This window comes from Xenopus laevis, chromosome 2S (assembly GCF_017654675.1).
Source record: "Xenopus laevis strain J_2021 chromosome 2S, Xenopus_laevis_v10.1, whole genome shotgun sequence".
Lineage (NCBI taxonomy): Eukaryota > Metazoa > Chordata > Amphibia > Anura > Pipidae > Xenopus > Xenopus laevis.
Window position 1 is genome coordinate 150842348 of NC_054374.1, and position 10226 is coordinate 150852573.

Below are 10226 nucleotides of genomic sequence, written 5' to 3' on the forward strand. Positions count from 1 at the left end.
GCCTCCAGCGCCTCCTGCTTCCCAAGCGGCTGCAAATCCTCCCATGGCGGACGTCTCATCTAACACAGGTTTCTCGTCTGGTGAGCCTCGTATTCCACCTCCTCCTCGCTTCAGTGGGGACCCACAGGCCTGCAGAGGTTTCGCTACACAGTGCCAGATCCAGTTCGAGTTTCAACCCTCGCACTTCCCCAATGAACGTTCCAAGGTGGGGTATGTGATGTCTCGTTTGGTGGGCAAACCGCTTGAGTGGGCAACATCTCTTTGGGAGAAGAATTCTCCACTGACTTTTGATGCCAAGGCTTTTCTTCAAGCATTTCGTACTGTGTTTGATGCCCCGGGTCGGGTCACTAATGCTCCTTCTCGTCTCCTGCAACTCCGACAGGGAAACCGCAGCGTCAGTGACTATGCTATTGACTTTAGAACTTTGATGGCTGAAACTTCCTGGAATGACGATGCCTATAAGGCCGTATTCTATCAAGGTCTGTCTATTCGCATTAAAGATGATCTTGTCTCCAGGGAGTTCCCTGATCTGCTGGAAGATCTGATTGCACTATCCATTAAGGTGGACACTCGTCTCAGAGAGCATCAAGTAGAGAGGGAGCATTGTAAACGATTTCAACCCGTGTTGGCACCTAGCTTCCAGAGACCTCTCTTGCAAACTCCAGCTGCTCAAGCTTCTCCTTCTCCTCCGGAGGAACCGATGCAGGTTGGAAGGGCTCGTCTCTCCGAACAAGAAAGACTCCGTAGACGAATGGCTGGCTTATGTCTGTATTGTGGCGGACAGTCTCATTTTGCGAATTCTTGTCCGGTGAAGCCCACGAGTTCTGTTCCCCGAGGTATATCTAGGGTAACTCATGTAGGGGGCACTACTCCAAAGTCTCAAGAGAACACTCACAGGTTTCTCCTTCCTTTACAGATTCGCCTAGCCACTAAGACTATTGTTGGCTCTGCTTTCATTGACTCTGGAGCTGCTGGGAACTTCATGGACGCTCTGTTCGCCAAACACATGGAAGTTCCCTTATTCCCATTGTCTACTCCTCTCCGTGTCACTGCCATTGACGACAGACCCCTGGAGGCTGAATTTATCTCCATGACGACTGGGGAATTGCCTGTGCAGGTTGGGACGCTGCATAAAGAAAGACTTTCGTTCCTCATTATTTCCTGCCCATCTGTTCCAGTTGTTTTGGGTCTCCCTTGGCTGCGCCTGCATAACCCCTCCATTGATTGGTCCGCAGGACAGATTTCCCGTTGGAGTCCATTTTGTCAGCAGCACTGCCTTCCTGCTGAACCCCTCCAGAGGGTGAATATCTCTCTGTCGGATCTGAAGACTCTACCCTCCTTTTACAAGGAATTCGCTGATGTATTCTGTAAGAAGTCTGCAGAATTCCTTCCTCCACATCGACAATACGATTGTCCTGTCGATCTCCTGCCTGGAACCATGCCCCCTAGAGGTCGTACTTATCCTCTCTCTCCAGCGGAGACCACTGCCATGAAGCAGTATATCCAAGAAAATCTCCAGCGGGGGTTTATTCGCCCTTCTACTTCTCCTGCCGGGGCTGGATTCTTCTTCGTGGAAAAGAAGGATGGAGGCCTACGTCCTTGCATCGACTACCGGGGTCTTAATAAAATTACCGTTAAGAACCGGTATCCCTTGCCCTTGATTGCCGAACTCTTTGACCAACTGAAGGGGGCTAAAATCTTCACTAAGTTGGATCTCCGTGGGGCATATAACCTTATCCGCATCCGGGAGGGTGACGAATGGAAGACAGCATTTAACACTCGGGATGGGCACTATGAGTACCTTGTAATGCCCTTTGGTCTCTGCAATGCCCCCGCTGTCTTTCAAGAATTTGTGAACGACATTTTCCGGGACCTCTTGGGAAAGTCTGTGGTTGTATACCTGGATGACATCCTAATTTTCTCGAAAGACCTCGAATCTCACCGCTCCCAGGAGAAAGAAGTACTCTCTCGTTTGAGGAAGAACTCTCTCTTCGCCAAGTTGGAGAAATGTGTCTTTGAAGTGTCTAAGATTCCTTTTTTGGGTTATATCATCTCCCCAGAAGGTTTCGAGATGGATCCCGTTAAGGTGTCAGCAATCCAAGAATGGCCCCTTCCCTTGAGCACCAAGGCTATACAAAGGTTCATCGGATTTGCCAACTACTACCGGCAATTCATCAGGGGGTTCTCTTCCCGCATTGCACCTATCCTTACTCTCATCCGAAAAGGGGGCAATCCCAGGTCCTGGCCTCCAATTGCCGTAGAAGCCTTTCAGTCCCTAAAAGACTCATTTTCTTCTGCCCCAGTCCTCCGTCATCCGGATCCTAAGTTGCCCTTTTGCATTGAGGTGGATGCATCTGAGGTAGGTGCAGGGGCTATCCTATCCCAGAGACATTCTACTGATGGGAAATTGCACCCCTGTGCCTTTTTCTCCAGAAAGTTTTCTCCTGCAGAACAGAATTACGATGTAGGAAATCGAGAACTCCTGGCTGTCAAACTTGCTCTCGAAGAGTGGCGTCACCTCCTAGAGGGTTCTTCAATTCCGGTCACAATTTACACTGATCATAAGAACTTAGAGTTCATACATTCTCTCAAGAGACTGAATCCTCGTCAGGCCAGGTGGGCTCTGTTCTTCTCCCGCTTCAACTTTGTCTTGACCTTTCGTCCTGGCTCCAAAAATCGGAAAGCCGACGCTCTGTCTCGAAGTTTCACTCCGGTGGATCGTACTCCTGAAAGACAAGAGCCTATTATTCCTCCTGTCAAGATCATCGCTTCACTGTACCCTCAGTTTGCTGATCAAATCCTGGCTGGTCAATCTTCTGCCCCTCCTGATACCCCCATCGGATTGGCTTTTGTACCTCCTGAGCTTCGTCTGTCTATTCTGCAACAGACTCATAGTTCCAAACAAGCGGGACATCCTGGTCCTGTTAAAACTCTTGAACTCTTACGGCGTCTTGTCTGGTGGCCGACAATCCGTAAAGATGTCAAAGACTTTGTTTCTGCCTGTACCGTTTGTGCCACTTCCAAGTCCAGTCATTCTCGCCCCAGTGGGTTACTACAACCATTGCCGGTTCCCTCTCGTCCTTGGACGCACTTGGCTATGGACTTCATTGTTGAACTTCCTCCCTCCAGTGGGAACACTGTGATCTGGGTTGTCATTGACCGCTTTAGCAAGATGGCCCACTTCATCCCTCTACGGAAGCTTCCATCTGCAGTGGAGTTGTCACAGTTGTTCATCCAGTTCATTTTTCGCCTGCATGGCTTCCCGGCCGAGATCGTTTCTGACAGAGGGTCCCAATTCACTGCAAAGTTCTGGCGTTCCCTGTGCAAAGATCTGGGTATTAATCTTCATTTCTCCTCAGCTTATCATCCCCAGACGAATGGAGCGGCTGAGCGAGTGAACCAAGCCTTGGAACAGTTTTTGAGAAACCACGTTTCCCTTTGTCAAGATGATTGGTCTGATCTCCTCCCGTGGGCGGAATTTGCTCATAACAATGCCTGCCACACTTCCACTGGAAGGTCCCCATTTATGTCGGTGTATGGTCAACATCCTCAAGCCTTCCCACAAGACTTTGTGTTGTCCAATGTTCCGGCCGCTGATGACCATGCAGCCCACATGTCTGCTATTTGGGCCGCAACCAAGTCCAACCTGGAGAAGAGTACTCTGGTTCATAAGACGTTTGCAGATCGTAGACGTAGACCCTCTCCTCCCTACAAGGTCGGTGATAAAGTCTGGTTGTCTTCCAGGAACATTCGGTTGAAGGTACCATCTCCTAAGTTGGGTCCGAGGTTCGTGGGTCCTTTCTCAATCTTGGAGGTGATCAATCCCGTGGCTGTCAGACTTCAGCTTCCTCCTGAGATGCGAATTCCCAACGTGTTTCATGTTTCCTTGGTGAAGCCCGCTACCTCCAATCGCTTTTCTGTTGTCCAGCCTCCTCCTCCTGCTATCTCTGTGGATGGTCAACAAGAATATGAAGTGGAGAAGATCCTTGACTCCAGAATCTCCAGGGGATCTCTTCAGTACCTCATCAAATGGAAAGGCTTTGGCCCTGAAGAAAGTTCCTGGGAGAGACGCTCTGATGTCCATGCTCCTCGTCTGGTGAGGGAGTTCCACTCCAAATTTCCCCAGAAACCAAGTCCTGGTGGTCCGGAGGCCCCCCGTGAGGGGGGGGTACTGTCGCGATCGCCGCCCGGAGCAGATCCAGGAGCTCCGGGCAGCGCGTCCTCTCCTGCCGGCGTCGCTCCCAAAATGGCGGCGCCCATGGCCGCCACGTGGGTAAGCGACGCCGGCGCGATGATGTCAGTGCGCCGACGTCGGCGCAAGGGCGTCAATGGCGCCAAATTCAAAATAAAAAGACGATCTAGACGCCAGAATGGCGCCCAAGTATAGGAAATCTTCCCCAAAGTATTTCCTGGGTTCCCTGTGTGCTATTTTTTGCTATCCTGTTCCTGATTATTATCTTTGACCCTTGCCTGGACTTTGGACTTTTGCCTTTATCTGCCTGCCCCTGAACTCTTGCCTGGATTCAGATTATTCTTCGATTAACCCTTTGGACACCGCGACCTTGTTCCCTCAAAAGGGCTTCCTCCTTGATCCTGACAACCTCCCTGGAGGGAGCTCCCGGCTCCCTGACAACAAACCAGTTTGAGGACTGCTCTTGTGTATTTACCTGCTACATGGGAGCGGCTGCTAAGTAAAGGAGAGGTACTTTTGGGAAAGGCAGCGCTACCTGAGGTATAAGAGCTCTTGGGAAGGGACCTTTCAATTGGACCGAACTGTGTGGTCATTAACCCCTTCCAGGGGATTGGGACTTTGATAATAAAAAGGACTGTGTTGGAGAGACAGACAGAGTGATACCTATAGTGAGTTAGGTAGGTCCCATGTGTCCCCAGTGCAGGAGTGTATTGTGTATTAGATTGCCCAAGTTCATTCACTACTGTTTTACATGAATTTATATTTATTTCATTTGCAAACTTGTGTGTTTAATTTTTCCTAGTGAAAATCCCCTGAGAGGTGCTCCTCAGTGTTCCCTAGTTGAAGGCACTGTGCTGTAAATCCCAGTTCGCAGTACTTTTCATACGCAAAAGGGACTCTGGCCCCTGGATTGCAAAGGGTAATTGCTATTAAAAGAGACAGTAACAAAATTAGGGTTATAGTTAATTCATGGGGGTTTGCTTATCTGTTCAGCATACCTCAGTGATTTAAAACACAAACCTTTTAACTTAGACCAGTGAGCCTCTTCTCAAAAAAAAAAAAAAATGCACCAGCACTGGGCACCATTTCTATGGCATTTTTTCCTTCTCTTTCAGCTGACAGAATTAATAAAATGGCAGCACTCCTTGGCCAGCTACTCTCAGGGAAGAGACCTGCACATGTCTGTAGACACCCGCAGACAACCCATATTTGCTTACCCTAAGCCTGACCCAAACCTGCTTTCCCCATCTCCATTCAGTTCCACCCAACCCACTCCTATAGAAAGTGCTGCACCGACCGAAAGTGACATCACACAAACCAGAGGTGATGTCAAACTGATTGATTAATATATTGTAAAAAGTAGAGCTTCATCTGTTTCAGCTACCAAGCAGAGTGTCCAACTTGGTACCTTTATTTAGCCTTAGATATTCAACGTTTCCAGCACTGAGCACAGGAGCTCCTCAAGGATGTGTTCTCAGCCGTTGTTGTAAACATTGCTGACACATGACTGTATAGCTAGACACAGCTCAAACCACATCATCAAGTTCGCCGATGGCACAACTGTGGTGGGGCTCATCAGCCACAACGACTAGTTGGCATATAGATATGAGGTTCAGCAGCTGGCGGTGTGGTGCAGTGAGAACAACCTGTCACTGAATGTGGATAAAACAAAAGATGACCTCACCTGGACCACCAACACCGCCTCCATCACCAAAAAGGCTCAGCAGCGTCTTCACTTCCTAAGACGACTGAAATGGGCCAGCCTTCCGCCTCCCACCCTCACAGTGTTCTACAGGGGCACCATAGAGAATGTCCTGACGAGCTGCATCTCCATCTGGTACAGTAGTGCCAGCGCTACTGACCGGAAAAGTCTATAGCGGACTGTCAGAGCAGCTGGCAACATCATTGGAGTGGCTCTTCCACCACTGCAGGACATCTTCCACAAGCGCTGTGCAAGAAAGGCCTCCTGCATTGCACTGGATTCCACACACCCCTCACACAGACTGTTCACGCTGCTCCCATCCGGCAGACACTTTCGCAGCATTAAAGCCCGAACAACCAGGCTGCGCGAAAGCTTTTTTCCACAAGCTATCAGACTCCTCAACTCACTGCCTGTCCTCCCACTACATTCCAGACACACCTGAACTATGAACTTAACTTTGTGAACTGTTAATTTATTTGCACAATTCTAAAGGTTTACACATGTATATATCCAATTTCTGCCAATATATTGCACATTTCATGTTTATATAGTGAATAAAGTACCCCCTCTTGTAAAATATAAGGATATTATAAGTTACCGAGGAGTTTCATGACCATATAAAAACACGAGGCCGAAGGTAACTTCTAATATCCTCATATTTTGCAACTGGGGGTACTTTATTTATTATAATACACAAATATTAGTGAGTCATGTGACATAAATGACATCAGAACTCACCGTTTATAACTGATGACATCAGAACTCACCGTTTATAAGGATATAATTTACAGGATATTCATGGCTTTTGTGTATTATATATTTATTGTGTATTTTTAAGTGCCTTTTTGTGATATGTACTAGCTGGAGCCACGTCGTCTCGTCTCACTGTGTATTCGTATACTGCTGAGATGACAATAAAGTTTACTTTGACTTGACTTTTGATATTTTGTTTTAATGACCCTGCCTGGGAACTAAGGGGTAATTATGCTATAATATGCTATTATTACAATGCTTAAGGGAAACTCAGGGCTTCTTTCCCTGCGTTGAAGACACTGTATAATTGTTGTTAAATAAACTTCAGAACACAACAACAAGGAGCTGACCACAACAACAAGGAGCTGCAATCATAGATTACCTAATATGTGGTAAGTTTACACAAGTTATTGTTTTCTTTTTAGCGACTAAATATTTGTAGTTCTCTATGTGTTAATCACATCATTGTAGGAATAAGTGTTCCACTAGTAGTGTTAGCAGGGCCGGTCTTACCAACTGCGGGGCCCAATTGGGGCAACTTTGGGGGGGCCCCAGATTTAAAGAGCTAGTAACATTTTCTATTAGACTTGGGGCAAATTTACTTATGGTCGAATATCGAGGGTTAATCAACCCTCGATATTCGACTGTCGAAGTTAAATCCTTCGACTTCGAATATCGAAGTTGAAGGAATTAGCGCTATTCATTCGATCGAAATCCTTCGAATCATTTTAATCCATCGATCGAACGATTTTTGTTCGACCAAAAAAAGATAGGCTAACATTGACTTCGGTAGCTTTTAGGTGGCGAACTAGGGGGTCGAAGTTTTTTTTAAAGAGACAGTACTTCGACTATCTAATGGTCAAATAGTCGAACAATTTTTACTTCGAATCGTTCGATTCTAATTTGTAGTCGGTCGAAGTAGCCAATTCTATGGTCGAAGTAGCCAAAAAAAATACTTCGAAATTCGAAGTATTTTTTATTCTATTCCTTCACTCGAACTAAGTAAATGGGCCCCTCAATGTATGATGATCCAAATTACAGAAACATCTGTTATCTGTAAAACCGCAGGCCCCGAGCCTTCTGGATAGTTTAAATTCTCTGTATTTTACATAAAGGAAAGTAGGGATAACAGGTATAGTGGGGAGAGATGGTGCCTATAGTAGCAGTGGATAATAGTCTCTGGGAAGGGAGTGTGACTGTGGGATAGCAGGTATAGTAGGGAGAGATGGTGCCTATAGTAACAGTGGATAATAGTCTCTGGGAAGGGAGTGTGACTGTGGGATAGCAGGTATAGTAGGGAGAGATGTGTCTATAGTAACAGTGGATAATAGTCTCTGGGAAGGGAGTGTGACTGTGGGATAGCAGGTATAGTAGGGAGAGATGGAGCCTATAGTAACAGTGGATAATAGTCTCTGGGAAGGGAGTGTGACTGTGGGATAGCAGGTATAGTAGGGAGAGATGGTGCCTATAGTAACAGTGGATAATAATCTCTGGGAAGGGAGTGTGACTGTGGGATAGCAGGTATAGTAGGGAGAGATGGTGCCTATAGTAACAGTGGATAATAGTCTCTGGGAAGGGAGTGTGACTGTGGGATAGCAGGTATAGTAGGGAGAGATGGAGCCTATAGTAACAGTGGATAATAGTCTCTGGGAAGGGAGTGTGACTGTGGGATAGCAGGTATAGTAGGGAGAGATGTGTCTATAGTAACAGTGGATAATAGTCTCTGGGAAGGGAGTGTGACTGTGGGATCCTACTACTTTTCTTTCACTTTTATTTTCTCATACATCTATGTCTTGCACCTCTGCTGTCTTTTTTTCTTGCAGCATTTCTTTACTTCATACATATTGCTTTACCTCCTCCTGTTCTTCAGCTAGCAGCGCACCTCTTTTCTTTGTATCTCTCACTTTCCCGTCACAGAGGGTTTTTACTATAAAGCTGAACCTGTTCTTCTCTCCTTTTGCATTTATCTTGTTTAAACAATTTAATCCAGCCATGAAATATACCTCTATCCTTTTCTGCCATAATTGTCCATGGAAACAAAAATCCTTTTACATAGCAGCCAGTAATGCTTCCTAATTTGAATACACATTATGTATAAATGGATTGTTAATTGTGTACTGACAGATGTGTATTAGTGATTGTATTTGCCCATGGAAACAAAAATCTTTTCACATAGTAGCAATGTGATTTCTCCTGCCTCAGCTCTGTGGAAAAGCTCTTGCCTTACTTAGCTCCCTGAAACTTCTTTAAACCGCAGCTGGTAAGAGTGCACACTTTTTCTAATACAGTGCATGTGGGAGACAAGAACTGAAGGAGCTCATGCAGGCCATTCCTCCCACATACTGTGCACTCATACCGGTTGCTGTTTAAAGCAGTTAAATATTAGACTGAACTGCGGCAGCAGAAGATAGCATTGTTGCTCTGTGCGAAGAGATTTACGTTTTCAGTGGCAAGGTTAGGGCAAAAGTTCTCCTCACGGCCCTCCACCTTCTCTGAAGTTGCAAAAAACGTTCCGGAATTCTGAATAATTGCAGCGCCAACAGGATAGAAATAGTGGGGAAAAAAAGAAGTGGTGGGGCCTCAATTCCAGAACTGATAAGGTGTACAGATGATGTACTGTCGGGCCCGGGCAGGCAGAGAAACAAGATTACAGGCTCTGTTACTGCAGTCTGTGTGGTGCATGGCGAGTGTAGCAGGATATTTGCCTGGTACAAGTCACGTCGCGTCACGATGATCCAGTCTGGCCCAAACCGTCCAATCCCAGTGTGCGCAGCAGGCTACACAGGCAGGATTTATATCTGCTCGGGCCAGTCCATGTTGAAAAATAAATGGGGGTGTTGTTTCACGTTCGCTCAAGGAGGCTTTCTTCCAGCCTGGGTGCGGGGCCCCCATTGGCGCGGGGCCCAATTGCGCCCAATTGGCCCAATCGGCCTAAAACCGGCCCTGAGTGTTAGAAAGTATAAAACATCACCATAAAATATTACGTTTTCAGCTGAAATATCAAATTAAAATGCAAAGACAAATATTATTTATCCCTAAAATAATATAATATATGAAAAAACTAGCTCCTATATGATCCATTATACATGATACATTTATGAATATTGTAACTGATAATTCTTGTTCCTTGTAGATACAGATTTAACGCAACTTGCATTTTTAAATACAGTAACGTACAAAGAGGTGGCTGTTGTGAATCCACCTTTATTCAATGTCCATTGTGAGGTATTAAGCAGACTCCCTTCTCCACTGTGGGTTGAAAGGTTAGAGAGTTATAAGATGGCCCTGAATGCCCCTACTTTTCTATTGCATAGTAGAATATAATACTCTACTAGATGCATTTCATATTTAAGTCTTAATTGGTCTTAGTTGGCATTCTTATATCCACCATTTAAACAAAATGCCAATTTACTGGGGTGTGTTTTGCGAATTTTTCACCCGTTTCATGATTTTTGAAATTTCGCCCATCAGTATTAGGCACCCTCCATGAATCTATGAATCTAATTGCTAACACAACCCCATCTTTTCCTATAGCCACAATGTTTCCTTGCCCTGAGCTCACCTCATGTACAATATGAA